The 17639-nt window shown below is 40.9% G+C and overlaps 1 long non-coding RNA gene across 1 annotated transcript; it reads left to right on the top strand.

The window, feature by feature from the left end:
* The first annotated feature begins 266 nt into the window (after positions 1-266).
* On the top strand, positions 267-1660 carry LOC139435979 (uncharacterized). The gene is made up of 3 exons (XR_011645186.1): positions 267-617; positions 968-1059; positions 1441-1660. It is a non-coding gene; the product is annotated as an uncharacterized lncRNA (long non-coding RNA).
* The last annotated feature ends 15979 nt before the right edge of the window (positions 1661-17639 follow it).

Genomic DNA, 17639 nt, shown 5'->3' with positions numbered 1-17639 from the left:
ATGCTATTGTCATTAGTTGTGTCCCTGTTCTTCAAGCTAAGGCATTGCTCAATTAACAACTCTTGGCTTACAGAGTGGTAACATGAGACCGATTTTTATATATAAAATATAAATGTATTTTAATTTTATAATTTATTTATAATTTATTTTAAATATTGACAATATAATAAAATAAATGGAAATATATACACCGGCAAATATTTAATATAAATACCTTGTGTGTGTGTATAGCTATTGCTTTATCTGATTAATGTTATTTTCATATGAAAGTCCATGATTATAAGTATGCAGTATCATAACTACATCTTTGATGTTTATAAAAAACCAAACCGTTTGAAAATCGGTTGAAGATTGAGCAAGCTATGGTTATTTAAATAGTAAACCATAATGTTATGAATGAGAGCACTGCCTGTAGCAAGATGGCGGCCAAGTGGCAACGTCGGTCTCCATTGGCCAGCAGCGCGTGTGAGCCATCTGTCACCATAGATATATATAAACCATAGACTGTAGATATAAACACTAGATGGCTCATGGGAGATTTTCCAGCGTAGCTGACCGGCCGCCATCTTGCTACAGTCAACAGTTACTCTGATTCGCGTTATGGTAGCTGTTGTCAGGTGAGTGATCTGCACAAAAATACTCTTAACTCACTGAAATCTTGACTGATTTACACACGGTTTGGTTTATTATAAACATGATTAGCATGGCTATGATACAGGATGCTTGGACATGTTGAAATTGCAGCTTTTCTTTGTGTATGTGGTTGTATTTATTAGCTGGCTAATAACAAGAGGCTGTCAGTGAGACCCAGTATTACAAAGTTGACCCACAACTCCACCAGTGGGAGAGGCAGAACTGCTCTTTCTTTCAACACAACTTAAGTTACACATGATTTCTTCCAAGTGGTTTGGCTTGTTAAAAACATCTTGCATTATGATACAGGAATTTGCTGGCTTTGTGTTTACAGAAGTACCTGACTATGCCGGACTTTTGTGCAGCCTACGGATGCTCTAATCACCGCAGTCTGGAAACAAGAACCTGTGGGATCACCTTTCACGTGTAAGATATGACAATATTATGACTACAATTAGGATAATCGTTAATTACTTAGTGGATATATGTACATTACAAGTCCTGCTACACAGGATCAGTGGGGCTATGTGAGATAATAGTATTGCAAGATTGTTGTTGACCCAGCCTCTTTAGAATATGTTGTTACCATTTCTTTACACAATTATTTAATGTTTCTATTGGACACCTTTTTTATTACTCTTAGTGTGGTTGTCTTATTGTTAAAGTAGGCTATACATACATGCATACATACCAAAAATATGATAATTTCGGTGTGTATTTTTGTCCTACCCTTAATGTTAAAGGAAAGAAGGGAGGAACATGTTGACAATAATTTATATATCTGGCTACCTTTCTCATGTTTTTAAGGTTTCCCAAAACCAAAGAGAGGAGGAGGCAGTGGGAACTCGCCCAAAGAAGGGGCGGTTTTGTTTCCTGTGACAGGACACTGCTCTGCAGTGAGCACTTCAGGAGTGAGGAGCTGGCAGGAGACGCAGCACTATGTTCCCCACATATGTTTATGTTTGCTCAGTCTAATAAACCCATAACATGGTTGTGAAAGAATACCAAAGCTGAGGCTGGACGGTGATTGATTGTTGGTGTGCCATGTGTTCTTCTTAATAATAATAATACATTTATTTTGGGGGGCCGCCTTTCATAACACCCAAGGACACATAGGATAGTTTATGTTTAAATTGTTCCCTATATTGCATAGGGGCAATATAGGGAACAATTTAAACAGTGGATTTTGTGATATATCAGCCGGGGTGAGACAAGACAGACCACAAATGGACTACAGAAGGACACAAAAGGACACATGGTACAGTTTATATTATTCTTGGTCTTTTTTCAATAACATATTTCAAAGGTTCTGGATTTGTTTACAAATCTAGAAACTAAATACAAAACTAGGATGATATGAAGATCTCATGTCAAAAATAATTGTGATAAATTAGACAGAACTGGCCTGTCTGTGAGCACATTTTATGTTGGTTTGGTTCTTCTGATAAAGGTGTGAATATCTAAATAATATACCAACATATGCTATTGTCATTAGTTGTGTCCCTGTTCTTAAAGCTAAGGCATTGCTAAATTAACAACTCTTGGCTTACAGAGTGGTAACATGAGACCGATTTTTATATATAAAATATAAATGTATTTTAATTTTATAATTTATTTGAAATATTAACAATATAATAAAATAAATGGAAATATATACACCGGCAAATATTTAATATAAATACCTTGTGTGTGTGTGTGTGTGTGTGTGTGTGTGTGTGTGTGTGTGTGTGTGTGTGTGTGTGTGTGTGTGTGTGTGTGTGTGTGTGTGTGTGTGTGTGTGTGTGTGTGTGTGTGTATAGCTATTGCTTTATCTGATTAATGTTATTTTCATATGAAAGTCCATAATTATAAGTATGCAGTATCATAACTACATCTTTGATGTTTATAAAAAACCAAACCGTTTGAAAATTGGTTGAAAATTGAGCAAGCTATGGTTATTTAAATAGTAAACCATAATGTTATGAATGAGAGAACTGCCTGTAGCAAGACGGCGGCCAAGTGGCAACGTCGGTCTCAATTGGCCAGCAGCGCGGGTGAGTCATCTAGTGTTTATATATATCTATGTCTGTCACTACCCGATGCGTCACCCTACCCGATCGGTTCTGCGCATGTGCGAGAGGGTCCGCCATGTTGGACAACTCCGGACGGGAACACCAGATGGACACTTGACACAGTGGCTTTTAGCAAAGCTCAAAAAGAAAACTCGAGAGAGATGAGTTATTGTTATTACAACGTGACTTCACTATTATTTAACAACTCTTTTTATTGGGTTCTTTTATTTGGGGTTAAGTACATTGTCAGAATAAGTGAGGAATGAATTTAACTTCTGTTAGACAGCCATATGCCATACATTTTTGCATACATTCACAGTAAATATTTATTCAGTATGATAGCTGTCTAACAGAAGTTAAATCTATTTCTCACTTATTCTGACAATGTACTTAACCCCAAATAAAAGAACCCAATAAAAAGAGTTGTTAAATAATAGTGAAGTCACGTTGTAATAACAATAACTCATCTCTCTCGGTTTTTCTTTTTGAGCTTTGCTAAAAGCCACTGTGTCAAGTGTCCATCTTGGGTTGCCGTCCGGACTTCCGGACCATCTCGCACATGCGCAGAACCGATCGGGTAGGGTGACGGATCGGGTAGTGACAAGGTGGAACCAGAGCCATATAAAAGAAGAGTTACGACAACGGAAGTCCAAAAACGGTTATCGTCACGTGGTTCATGTAAACGAGGATCGTTCCCCGGAAGTTCATGGCGGGCAATGTGAATGCAATGATAACAGGAGATAGAACTACGATTTTTGGTAATTATTAGTGAATAAAGGTTTTGATTTGCAATATTTATACAACAAATCGCTATGTGTATGTATTTACATCAATATGTTTTAATTTTTAATTTGCTAATATTAAGTGATAATATTAGGATTAGTGTGAACAACTAGTTGCTGTTTATTTATAGCTTTGAATTCTTTAAAACCAATATTATCTTCTTAAACTTGTATGGTAGTCAGGAGCATCACATTCTAATGTTTATTGATATATTTAGCGGGAGGGGATCTAAAGTAATGCTTTAAAATTCAGATTAGATTAATTTCTTAAATGTATGGTAGTTTCAGTAATCCCCTGGTAATTGAGGACACAAATTATCTAAATGACTAATGTCATCTTTATGGCTTTCAGAAAGGACAGGAGACCGACAGGTGACTATCAAAGGACTAGCAGCAGCAGCAGCATGATGATGATGATGATGATGATGATGATGATGATGATGATGATGATGATGATGATGTTAAATGTGTTGCTTTAGGAACATCCATTGCAAATACATGGAATTCAATAAACATTGAATAGCATATCATGCAGTTTGTCGGTGCCTTTTCCTCCGTGTTGTCCTGGTTTGCTGTGCTGCCTCCTAGTCGCCACCATGGTTTGCTGTGCTGCCTGGGGATGCTCAAATCGCTCCGAGAAAGGAGTACGAATGTACGGCTTCCCCACTGACACAGAGCGGAGGAAGCAGGAGCAATTTCACGACCAACAGCAAAAGAATATGTGATTTATATACAAACACTGCATTTGCACTTTTTCACAAAACGAAAACCACACCATTGGGAAAGCTTAATGTTTTGTTTAATACAAAAAAAAACAGGGAAAGGCTTGAAAAACAGTTGAGACTCAGGGTGCAGGGTGAGGGTCTCAGTGCAGGTATTCAGGCTCCATTGAATCCCCCTCTGGTTCTTGTGCTGAAAGAGGGAGTAACAGACAGGAGAAAGGGTTATACACACCTATATAGCACACCTATTGGATGGGAAATTGCCTTGGGGAGATAAGGTGTGGTCTCTGTTCCCAACTGAAGTTATGGAACTTTATTATTTGTGAGTTTAACAAAGTATGACAAATGGCATCAGTAACAGATGTGATATGAATTTCTATAAAGTTGTCTCACATTCTTGGTCATATTTTATATACAGTATGTAATGAGTATAACATGTCCAGTAAGTATAAAGTGTTTCCTAATACTGTGTATTCAACCACTATGGAATATGTATGTGGGCAGACAAACTGAGTTGTTCTGTGTGTGAAGTAACCTCAAGTCACTCGTTTGTCAAGACAAAAAAGGGCAAGACTAGGCTGAGAGCAGAGGCTATACCCACCATCTTCGTGCATTGCCTTCGTGATTCACCCCGGGACCTGTATCTACAAAGCCCATAGCTCATGATCACTGCGATAGTGTGAAAGGTGACACAGGTATAATAAGTATGAACTCTTAGTAACAAAAGTAATATTTCTTGTTTTTAAGTGGTATAATATTTTAAATGTTCGAACATTTACAGTGCCATGTCTTCTACTTACATTAGTCTCAAAGATTGAGGGAAGAAGGGAAGGGATCACTGCCCTCCACCCGCCAGCACCCAGCCAGAGGAGCGCAAGCAACAAAAACAAGCATGGTGTCCTGTCATGTACCTGGAAGTTTGGGTTGGCAAAATGGAGTAAGAGGGGGACTTGAAAAACCTTGGTGGCTCTCTACTCATGTTGTTACAGTTGTCTTGGTTACAGCTGGTATGCAATAACAGAATTCTACAGATATACATCTTTGAACGTTTACTCATGATCGAGTAGTCAGTAGTGCAAGAGCTCATGGTTGTTTGTTGCTGCAAGGATCTTATTCCTGTGAAGCATGATATAGCGCTGGTGGGCAGAAGATGACCGACGGCCCAGGATACTCAGGGTTGAGGTAGGCGATATAGCTGCGGTTGTGGCTGTGCAGATTCTTAAACAGTGGGAATAGCGATCTGGGGGCAGGGTCGCAGCTTAGGCAAGATCACGCAGCTTGGAGGAGAACCCTCGTCGTTGGGTTTGCAGCCATCGAATAAACATGGGTGCCGACCCATGTGTCAGAGGGCAATGATGCGAGAAGTTCAGCATGGAAGATAAAGGACAAAGAAAACAGTGTTAGTTTTAGCAATGATTATTCGGGGTTCCTTGACTACCCAAACAGAACTGTCAGACATTGAATGTTTCGAAACAGTGTGTATATTTGATCTCCAAAGTTAATTCAGTATGGGAGAGATTATGCTGAGGATTAAAAGGTGAGAGGTCTGTGTATATTCACCACCTGAGAAACCAATAGAAAGCTGTAACAACTGTATCTGACGTTTATCAATGTATAGTGAAACCCCTTTCCTGAACTTAGACATTAACCTCTGCACGGGTGCAAAGTTAAGAGGCAGTCTTTATCATTGCGTGGAGGACGTGCCTTCTGAAGGCCCTTGAGGAGCAAATGAATGAACTCTAGCGTGGCTTAATACTTAGCACTTGAAGATTGCAGGATTCGAATGAAAATACAATTATATATAATGCATGAACAACTATTATATATATTGCATAAGTACACAGAGGAGGTTGGGACAGAAGATAAAGTACCAAGCTGATTGTATGCTTTGAATCATGCTCTTGGTTGGAGGCAGAATATGGGAAATCCTTGAGGGCTTGACGTGTAGATCCAGAGTCATTTGGTTGAACGAGGGCATGGCAAGCTGGTGGGGCAACCCACTCATTGTGAAATCCCCCGAACCAGCAGAAGGCGCAGCATCTGTAAGTAACTAGAGAGGATCTGAGGACACCGCAAGGTCATTATAAAAGAATGAACATAACCTTCCACTCATCGCAGAGGGGCTAAGACCAAAGATCTGAGCAATAGCCATCTCTAAGATTGCATTCATGCCGAATAGTCCGCGTCTTTACACCAGACGCAAGTGTATTACATCGTTTCATTTGCAGAAGGTTGGGTTTGCGTTCACCCAGGCAACCTCAAACAGACTATGAACTGTAAACTAAAGTCATTGTACGGAGATGCTTTTTCACAATTGGCGGGACATTAAGCGGATACAATGCAGATCCCAGCTATTTCTACAGTAGCCTGCATCATGGAGCATTGGCAGGTTATTTTCATGCTGCTGTTAATCTGGAGAGTGCATCAGCAGACTCTGCGGCCGGCGCATAGGATTATAAATCAGACAACGTGCATTAAAAACATTATAACACATAATGAGACGTTATGCACCGATGACAGGTGGCTCTGATGAGATTGCACCACTGCCTTTTCTCTGTACACAGGGGACCCGTGAGGTAAGCAGTCACCAGAATGAATGCATGACCCTATAGGTTACTGGATGTTGCACACAGCATAGATAGCAAAACAAGCGATGACGCGCAAATAGTTGTTCCCACGTCACACCAGCAATGAACCTCTCCAGAGTTTCCTAGCGAGCGACCCGAGACCACCTCTTTTAGGCGGAGCAGAGGTATCGGACTGCTTCCACACCAATCCAACGAACCGCATCAAGGGGTTAACGCTACAGGGACCGATTCAATAGGACTACCCAAGCAGGTGTGAACGTGACCTAAGACTAAGGCGCCTTAAGGTTTGGACAGAAAGGCTAGCGCTTGTTCTTATGAATATAAAACATCTCTTTTAGAGAGACTACCAGTGGGAGACCATGATTGAAGGCAGTAATCAGTATTGCATGTATTACAAGTCTGATATGTCGTATGACGTAGAGCACTTTGAACATTTGGAAAGGCGCTAAATAATAACATGAATTGTAATTATGGCAGTTCTGATGCGGGACAGCTTGTCTGGTGGCAGTGAAGCTTGCATCAGCACACTATCGAGAATGATACAGAGAATTCTAGACGTGTGGAGGGGCTTCCAGTTCCTGTTCTGAAAGAGGTAGGCCTAGCTGTTGAAGTTTTATCTGGGAAAGTTAACAACTAGGAAATGGTTAAAAGATGAACTTGCATGTGTATAAAAGAGTGAACGTAAACCCTTGAATAAAATAAAAAATAAAATAAAAAGAATGGCGGATGAGGTTAGAACGCAATTTAATAACTCAGAGCCAACTTCAGATGGGGAGGGATACACAGAAGCTAAATCCGGAGCTTCTGCTCGCCCTGGTCAGCTTAGCCCAGACCCACGGGCGTACCGCGACCTAAATACTTTCCTGTCAGACTACCGTTTGGACAGAGAGCAACAAGCAGGTGGTATAATGTCTGAGACCCTACCTCCACCCTACAGGGATAAAAGCTAGAAAATGCCATTTATGAGTATCTACTAATCCTAGAAGAAAACACATTGTTAGACATGATATTCAGGGGAAAGGAATGTTGGAAATAATAAATGTCAATTATTGAAAATCTTAAACTAGTCAACAAACCATGTTAGTGAACCCTGCTAATAGGAAGCTAAAACATGCAGGAGGAATAGCAGCAGCTCTGGCAAAGAGAATAGGTCCTAGCACAGTGATAATATGATAAGGACTATTAAACTGTCAGAAGGCAAGGTGGTGATCAGATGACCCACACATACTGGTTGTTTTGCATGTACTTTGAAGAGAAAACCTAAGTGGGAACTATCAGCAGATATCAAACCCCAACAATATCTTCAAAACTAATATGAGGAAGTTTTTTGCGAAGCTAAAGCTCAAATACTTTACCAAAATCAACTAAACTATTTTGCTCATGAAGGAGAATACACTTTTGGAAAATAATCTCCTCCTTTCTCTGCTCCCGAGGTGCTGCAGAAAAACCCAGCACACAGGGTCAGAGACAGGTGTGACCTCTGGAGGGGAAGAAGATCTGAACAGACCACGGAGCGACCCATTAAAAGTGTTATGGCCTCAGCACAGAGAGGAAGATCTGGAGACTGTAAGAAACTCTCCCAAAGCACACCCCCACCCCCACCCAGCACAAGGGGAATAGAGTCCCTCTCACCAAAGAACAAATCACCTCTTAACCAAGTCAGATCTAAAATAGACATAGCTCCAGTTGTTAAGAAAAGAGGGAGATTACATTTTTTTTTTTATCTTAACACCAGAACAAAAATATCAACATCAAAAAACTGAGAGAATAAGAATGGAAAATGGCAGATGATGATGTCTGATCCAGATGTGGAGTTTAGGACCACAGGAAGTAAGCCACAAAGGGAAACATTGAAACCCTTAAAGAAAACCGCTGCTCCAAAGGTAACACTGTTTACAGAGGGGAGTTTGCGAAAAGGTGACCAAGCAGCCACTTGGGCCTTTATAATGAAAACTAATTCAGGTGAAGTACTTTGCAAGCAAAAGGGTGCAACCAGGTACAGCACAAACTGCTGAGGCAAAGGCCATTTGTTGAGGGACTTCTTTTTGCTAAACAACGTAAAATAACACCCATCCGTATTGTTACTGATAGTGATTATTGTTACAAAGCGGGTAAAGAAGAGCTTAATAACTGGGAACAAAGGCAGTTCAATGTGAAAGGTGAAGCACTTACACATGCCCTCAAGTGAGGGTCTTATTGCAGAGTTAAAGGCAGGCATGTACCTGGAGTGGAATCATGTCCGTAGCCATACAGATAAGATCAAATTAGACTATCAGCGTAATAGAGAAGTGTTACCTTGCTTAAAGCCGGGGAAGAGTTAACCACCTGACTGCCATATTCCCAAGAATATGGAAAAAGGGTGGAAGCGTTCACGTACCCCCTGAAGAAGCTCCTCAGGTTGTGCGTGAACTACACAGCAGTTTAGGCCATGTGGCCTATTTCGGATGAGAACATATTGTCTCCACAATAAAATCCTCATACCGAAACCTCATACACTTACAACACACACGGTCAACATGTCTTCAATGTGTAGAGGTGGATGGGTTCAAGAAAGTTCATCCTGAGCATCTTAAAATAATAGAGGAAGAACCACTAATCAGTTTTAGGGCTGACATAGCAGGTCCTTTTCTGACCCGCTCTCCCAGTGGGAACAAGTGTTTCCTTGTGACCTTTGATAATGGAGGGAGTCATACACATGTGTATCCTCTGACCAGAGCAACTGGAACACAGTGTCTGCTGAAATGGCGGAACATATAAGTATGTTTTCCTAAAACTGAGAGAATAAGAATGGATAATGCAACTCACTTTAAAAATGAGAAAGTTTTGTCACCCTTGCAGGATAAAGGGATTCACACCTATCTGGTCGTTACCATAGAAGTATCAGGCGTTAGAGCAGCCACAGAGTGGAGTATACAAACTGAAAAACAAATTGGGACATTCCAATCAATTGGACAAGGCTGAATATATTCCTATATGTATGGAAAAGCTACCTAGGGCAAAGGTCAGGTCATATCTAACTATCACACCTTTTCCGTTTAAGTTCAGAAATCGTGTATGCCGGAGGTTCCCTACCCCTGGTTTACATCATAGACTGTATATATAATAGTATATATATATAGTATATATTTACATGCATAAAAACCTTCATAAAACACAAGGGGACGGGTAATAACCGGAAAAGCATGACATGGGACCTTTAGGTATATGTGAAGCTGACTGTTGAGCGGCCCAGACCAAGCAAAGAGGCAGAGGCAGAACGTCCAAAAATATAACCCGGCGTGGGCATTTATTAAAACATGGGCACAAAGTTCACAGTCTCAATCCTGCTGTTCTCTTTGTCCACATCCTGCAGCCACAAGGATCTCACACACACACACCCAGCCCTCAACAGACAGAGAAACCGAGCCTAAATACCCCCACTCCAATCATCACAACAAGACACAGGTGAGGGGGGAGGAGACAACACAGGACACCAGGTGCACACAATCATCAGCCACAGACAACATATACTGTGCAATCACGCTAATAAAGTGCCCGATCACCCGGCCTGAAGCCGTCAGTCCATAGTGACCAAGTTCCCTTCGTCACAGTATACTCCATTCAATTCAATAGCTTTATTAGCATGACCTCAGTTACTATAGTATTGCCAAAGCTCTGTATAGTTGCAACTAGTGATGGCAAAATGAAGCTTTGAATGAAGCATCCAACCACTTGGACAATTGTGTCGGAAATAGGTTCATTTCTCGAAGCTTCAGTTACAGCGACCTCTCCTGGCGAAGTGCAAGGCTGCAGTGGGTTTAACGTATCTTTGCCTTGAAAAATATTCGATGCACACACACTAAGACTGAATATCATGTTCTATTTGCAATTAAAGATTGATAATTGTGTGTATTGGGTTATTGAGAAGAGACTAGAGAGTGCTAGACCTGTTTTTGGGCGGAGAGGGCCTTTTATCAGTCATTAAAGTATTAAAGTTGAAAAGCAATGAATAGAAGTTTAACTATTCCGGGCTTTGAACCAGCTGCACAGAGGACATCGCTGCATCCTGGCCACCGGCTCTCTCCACTGGGCTATCTATTCCTTAGACCATAGAAATGTTTTTATATTACTCATTTTCTTTTTGTTCACAGCTTCTCCACATGTCGAAGTGTTTCCCGAGCCAGAACGACCTATCTTTCTTCCTGGCTTGCTCTATACTGATCCAATTCAAATGCAATGCCAACAACAACAACTCAACAGCAACAACCCACACATTGCACATTGTTTAGAGTGGTCATAAGGTGTTGAAGCGCTCAAGTTCGAAACTGTTTCAACCTGTCACCTGTCAGAATCGAGACGAGGCAGTGCATTGAATCGCGTGAATGGACCGCGAACCAGTCAAGTGATTCATTCAGGAAATGAAGCAGTTGCTGGTTCGGACGTCACATGTCACGTGATTTGAAGCAGTCGAACCACTTGGACAATTGTGTCGGAAATAGGTGTAAATAAATATAAATATGTATAAATATATAAATAAACTGTATGTATCATGAATATCATTTACAAATAAAGATGGATGAATGCGTGTATTGTGTTATTGAGGAGAGGGTTCTGGGAAAATATGGCATAGATTATGGTGCGCTTGTGTAACTGTGGCAGGGGTGTTCATGTGGGATGGGGAACACTCAAAGATTTTTATTCAGGAACATTATTTTTTCAACAGTTTTTGGATTGAGCCGATTTCTTTTCTTGCTTACAATTTCCCCACATTTTGAAAACACTCGCTCAGATGGAACCGATGATGCTGGTATGCATACAAAGTGTTTCGCCAGTTTGAACAGATTGGGATACACATTTTGATGGTCCACCCAGTACGCCAGTGGGTCTTTCGATCTTTCCAGCGGTGGATCAGTCATGTACCGCTGCACCTCCACTGTAGCATCTGCTGTGGCATTCCTTGCTGTCCCCGCTTCAGAAGCATCTCTGTCCAGAGTTTCCCAATAAGACCTGAAAGACAAACATGACTGTAATCACCAGTACTGAAAGGTTTCAATGTGTATCCTTTTTTACTTATACTTATTTTGTCCTGCATTTGATCAATTAACTATTTATAACATTACCTGTGGATGATGGATTGTCAACAGTTGCTGGTGCCGGTTGAGCTGATGTGGAGGGCTGTTCTTCTGTAGGTGTGTCAGGTTGTGCGTTTTTCCTCAGTTGTGTGCAAAACGCTGCCAGTCGTTTAACTCATGCCGCTGCCTGGACTTGATTGTAGAATCCAATAGTTTTGAATCTAGGATCCAGCAGTGTTGACAGGGTCAATGCAGTTTGGCTCTCGGTGGTGTCAAACTTGTTTTGCATATTTGACACCATGTTCTTCTGTCCCAGTAGTTTTGCTGTGTCGTGGCTTGTTTTTCCAATTGTGTCGTACAAGTATAGCATTAACATTTTCCTCATTGGGATGATCTTGGACCCTGAGACTCTCTTCTCCTCGGAGAGTTCCACTGTTGTCTGGAAAAAGGGGGAGAGCAATTGCAGGCATGCATCCGCTGTTTCATAGTCCTCAGAGGACAGAGGTCTCACATCTGTTTTCAGCGTCGCAAGAGCTGCCCCCACTGACTGCTTCTCTTTGAAAAGGCGCTGTAGCATTAGGTAGGTGCTGTTCCAGCGGGTGTCCACTTCCTGAATGAGCTTCAGCACAGGGCGATTCATCTGCTCCTGCACTTCTCTGAGCTTCTCTTTTGCTGCTGTGCTGGTTTTAAAGAACGTGACTACTTTTCTAGCCCTTGTGCGTAGGTCTTGTAGGCCAGGAGTTAAATCCAGAGATTTCTTCACCACTACATTTAGTGAATGAGCAAAGCAAAGTGCATGTCTTAGATTTAAACTTCTGACAGAGGCAACCATGTTTGCTCCTGCATCCGTCACAACTGAGGTCACTTTGCCTTCAGTGCCCCATCCCTCCATGAGAGACCTCATTGCAGCAGTGATGGTAACCGCTGCATGAGCTTTAGGGACAGGCAGCACTCCCAGAAGCACTGGGGCCAGCTTCGCAGAGTCATCCACATAATGGCAGGTCACGGCTAGATATGCGTCCATATTAATGGAGGTCCACACATCAGCAGTCAGGCTCACAGCCTCTACCCTCTGCATGACAGCCTTGGCCTTCGTCCTCTCCTCCTCATAGCGCTTGACCACCATCTCCTTTAGAGCCCGTCTGGATGGAAGAGTGTATCTAGGATCAAGCAAGGCCACAAGCTCCTTGAAGCCACAGTCATCCACGATGGAAAAAGGCTGTGAGTCTTTCACCACCATATTCACAAGAGCCCCATCCAGCTCTCGCTTCCGGTCCACTAAGACAAAGACATAAAGACAAAGAATAAAAACAAAACCCAAAAAGCAAATAAGGATTTATGTGAAATTGCAATCAAAGGAAGCAGACTTGTGAGTCATGGAATACAGTCATAGCATATTGTGTTAGTGTTACTAGTTAATAATAATATAATACACAACCCCTGGTTCACAGCGGCTCCATGTCTGGCAGTGAATAGCCTAATCATGGAGGAAGTATTCCCATGATACTTCAGTTCAGTTGAACACACCAAGCCCTGGAACTGTAGAGAAAGGCATTTGTAAATAAAAATGCAATGTCAGTCTATAAAGCTGTAGCCTAATGGCTACATTGATCATATACATAATTGTACTTTAATGCTACTTAATGTAGATTTGAGATAAACCATAGCTATAATACTGTAGTTGACCTACCTTATCATGCTCAATCAGATTGAAATGATCCCACATCCCAGAACGACCTCTCTTCCTGGCTGGCTCCATAATGATCCAAACGCAATACTAACAACTCAACAGCAACAAGGCAAACTACGACGACAATCCCACAGATTGCCAAATTGTGCATTTTTTTGAGCGGTTATAAAGTGTCACTTACTAAGTGACACTCAAATTCAAACAGTTTCAACCAGTCAGAATCGAGACGAGGCAGTGCATTGAATCACCTGATTGGACGGCGAACCAGTGAGTTGATTCATTCAGGAAATGAAGCAGTTGCTGGTTCGGACGTCACATGTCACGTGACTTGAAGCAGTTGCTGCTTCGGACGTCACATGTCACGTGATTTGAAGCAAGCTTCGAAGCACTGCTTCTATGGAATAGGAAGTCCAGGGTTGAAGCTCCGTTCGAAGCTTCAGTGTCAAACTGCCATCACTAGTTGCAACATCTATACAAAAATAAATATATATAAATTATATATATACTCCCCCTTGTGGCCAAAGGGGGACACAACTCTTGTCTTCAGATGTGCAGCAAAATGTAGCACAGTGACTTTTTTGTCAACTAAACATCATAAAACAATACATATTTTAGTAAACGGGACATTATAATCTCCGCACATTAACTCTATATTTGCCTCTGCTATGGTGCCAAAATGAAATGAAATAAAATAAACAATATAGGGGTTGCTTCTTCTCTGAACGTCTATGTATACTGCATCCCTCCATATCAAATAAACCATAAACAAATACATAAAGTCGTGTTCACTGCAGCGATCTATTTCACACACAAAACTATATGAAAGCTTGGTGATATACAGGTTTCTCCTGGAGACCAAGGGAAGACAGGCTTCTCCTGTTTTTTCAGCCTTTGTTATCATTTTGATAATTAAAAATATATATTCTTGTTTGTGGTTGTTTTGGCGTTCAGGGCATACAAGAGGTGTAACATTATTTGAATACCAAAACTATATTGAAATAGAGTCTAGCTTGAACAGCAACTGACCCCTAGATTCCACCGGGTCCGTCTGCGTCGCGTCACGGCTGTGCCGTGGTTTTGGTCCAACCTACGGTGGCTGGGAAGTGCAATGGACAATTACAAAGTGTGAAACACTTTAACAAAGCTTGAGACAAATTTACATTTTATAAAACAAAATTACATTAGCAAAAACACTTTTACCAAGGAAAACAATTTTAACATTAACGAAAACAAATTAACAAGATGCAAAACACTTTTACAAAGCTAAAAACAAATTTACATTTTATAAAACACTTTTACCAAGGACAAAACTATTTAACATTAACAAAAACAAATTAACAAAATGCGAAACACTTTAACATTTCCTGAAACACTTTAACAATTCCGAAACACTTTAACATTTGACGAAACACTTTTACAAACCAGAATCAAAGCGGAAAGGGAATGTCCATCATACCGGAAGTGACGTCACGTGTTGGCTCAAATTTAATTTGTTTTGGCGGAAAGACCATAGGTACGAGTGTGTTTACGTTCGGTAAACATGTTTTGTCCGTTTTGTAGAAACAACCTGGGACAAGTGACACCGTTTTGCTCATCTTGTGGACAATCTCTGGAGTGTTTAAAGGACACGGACCAGACAGAAGGACCAGATATCTTGCATCATTGCGGGAAATATTTTAATGAAGGTCACTCGTATGCTGTAATGGTGGACATATTGTCTACCTTTCACGGTGTAAAAATCAGTTTGCGGACTCTTAAAAGCAAACTGAATCGCAGAAAAGGTTATTCCTCTCAAATCGCTGTAATTAACGCCATCAGGTTGGAACTTCGTGGACCTGGACAATTGTTTGGATACCGAACAATGTGGCAGGTACTAAAACAAAAGTACAGTCTTCGAGTGAAGAGAGATGATGTTATGAATTTGCTCCGGGAGCTTAACCCTCGAGGCTGCGAGAGGAGATCTCGCAGAAGGTTTATAAGGAGAACCTACCACTCAATGGGACCGAACTATATGTGGCATGCTGACGGTTATGACAAACTTAAGCCATTCGGTGTGGCCCTTTCAGGATGCATAGATGGATTTTCACGTAAAGTAGTATGGCTTGAATGTGGTCCAACAAACAATAACCCAAGAGTTATCGCTCAATATTTCCTCAAATGTGTGCGAAACCTCGGTGTCATCCCCATGAGGCTGCGGACTGATTGTGGCACGGAGAACGGAATTATGGCTGCAATTCAGTGCACCCTACGTCACCATCACCATGACTACTACTCTGGAGCGTCCAGCCACATGTATGGCACATCCATGACTAATCAGCGTATTGAGTCCTGGTGGTCCATATTAAGAAAGGGAAGGTAAGTGTCTATCATGATTATCTATTACTTGCCAACACTGTCAGACAAACAACATTTGCTTAGCTAAAGTGTATCAGTTTTTATTATAATAGATATAATATATAGCCTGTAGTCTATGACCCAGACTATACAAGGCCTTTCTTTAGAACTTATTTTTGGTCGTAATAAAGTTAGAAACTGAACATCTAAGCGTGGGTTTTGGATTGAACAGCGGCCCCTGAGGGGACCTAGGCACTATAGGTTGTGAAGCAAATAAATGATTAAATAGACACTCAATGATTTGTTGTTGATTTTACTGGTAACCTTTTAATGTAATTTGTAGAATTGTGGTATAGCCTATTGCTTAATAATTCACTTGAAAATATATCAATTTCTATAGGTCTCAGTTCTGGATGGAGCTATTTGCAGACCTCCGAGATGCTGGACACTTCAACGGGAGTCACGAGCATCAGTGCCTTCTGAGATTCTGCTTCGTTGATGTTATTCAGAAGGACTTGGATGAGTGTGTGAGACTGTGGAACAGTCACAGGATTCGCCCTTCCAGAACAGCATCATGTCCAGGAGGAGTGCCCAAGGAACTGTACTACTTGCCACACAGGTATTACATTGGTGATGGATTGATACTTCTTTGTCTGTTTTTATCTTAAATGTAAATTAATACTATTGTCTTCTATTTAACATAGATTTGGCTCCAGGGACTGTGGATTTGAGATTGAACAGGCAGAATTGGATGCTGTTCCTGAGACAAGCCTGTCTATAGCTCCATGTGGGGACCAACACATGCAGGAGTACTTGGACTTTGCTATGCAGCGCAATGACCTGCAGAAGCCAGAGAACTGGGAGACTGCATCAGAACTGTACATGAAGCTGAAAGAATATGCTCAGTTTTAAAGTAATCGAAAAGGTATTCAGAAGTACAAAGTACAGTAGCACTGTTTCACCACTCCAAATCAGATTTCAGGGCTCAACAATGCTTGGTTTCATGGTTTGTCAGACTGCATTTACTCTTTTCCCTGTGATGTATCCAAATGATTATGGTATTATCACAATATTTGTTTCAATGTCATTTATACAGCACCAAATCACAGCATAGTCATAAAATAAATATCTTAATCATTATAAAATATAACTGGAATAACAACAAACAACGCTCCAATTAGCAAGCACAAACAATGTTATGTTGTGTGTGTAATTGTGTGCAGAAAGAACATTTCTGTATAAGTCTTATTTCAACCATGTGGACTCACTGGAAACCTGAGAATGAATGACTGATTTACAACAAAGAAGCTATGGGTCGCAATGTGAAATTAGTAGAGCAAAGTTCAGAGTATTTATAAAGATGTATAGGTATAGAACAATACTTTGATTTTGTCCCAAACTAAATGGACAACATGAGCTGTGAGAAAGAAAAAAAAACACGCTCGCATCTAACAACGACTATATGAACAACCTTCATAGAGTCTGTACTCAATGGGTCATCCAGTCACATGACTTAAAAACAGCCAAATCCTGGAGAATTTTGCATTCCAAAGTCCATTTGGGATTTAAACACATGGTATGCGTCAAGGAGTGGTAGTTTCAATGTGTTGGAACAAGTGTTTGCCATTGGGAATGGAGAGTCATCAAGGAACTCTATTCCTGGCGATGGTTCAAATCCAGATGGGGGAAGTGAAGTCAGCCCAGTCGCAAACATCAACACATCCTCCAAAGACACAGCAGTCTGGCTTTCTGCAAAGAAAACATGTTCAGATACATTTTGGCAATGTG

Source organism: Pseudochaenichthys georgianus, chromosome 21 (assembly GCF_902827115.2).
Source record: "Pseudochaenichthys georgianus chromosome 21, fPseGeo1.2, whole genome shotgun sequence".
Lineage (NCBI taxonomy): Eukaryota > Metazoa > Chordata > Actinopteri > Perciformes > Channichthyidae > Pseudochaenichthys > Pseudochaenichthys georgianus.
The sequence above is the reverse complement of the archived record's forward strand: the minus strand, read 5'-3'. Positions and strand labels throughout refer to the sequence as shown.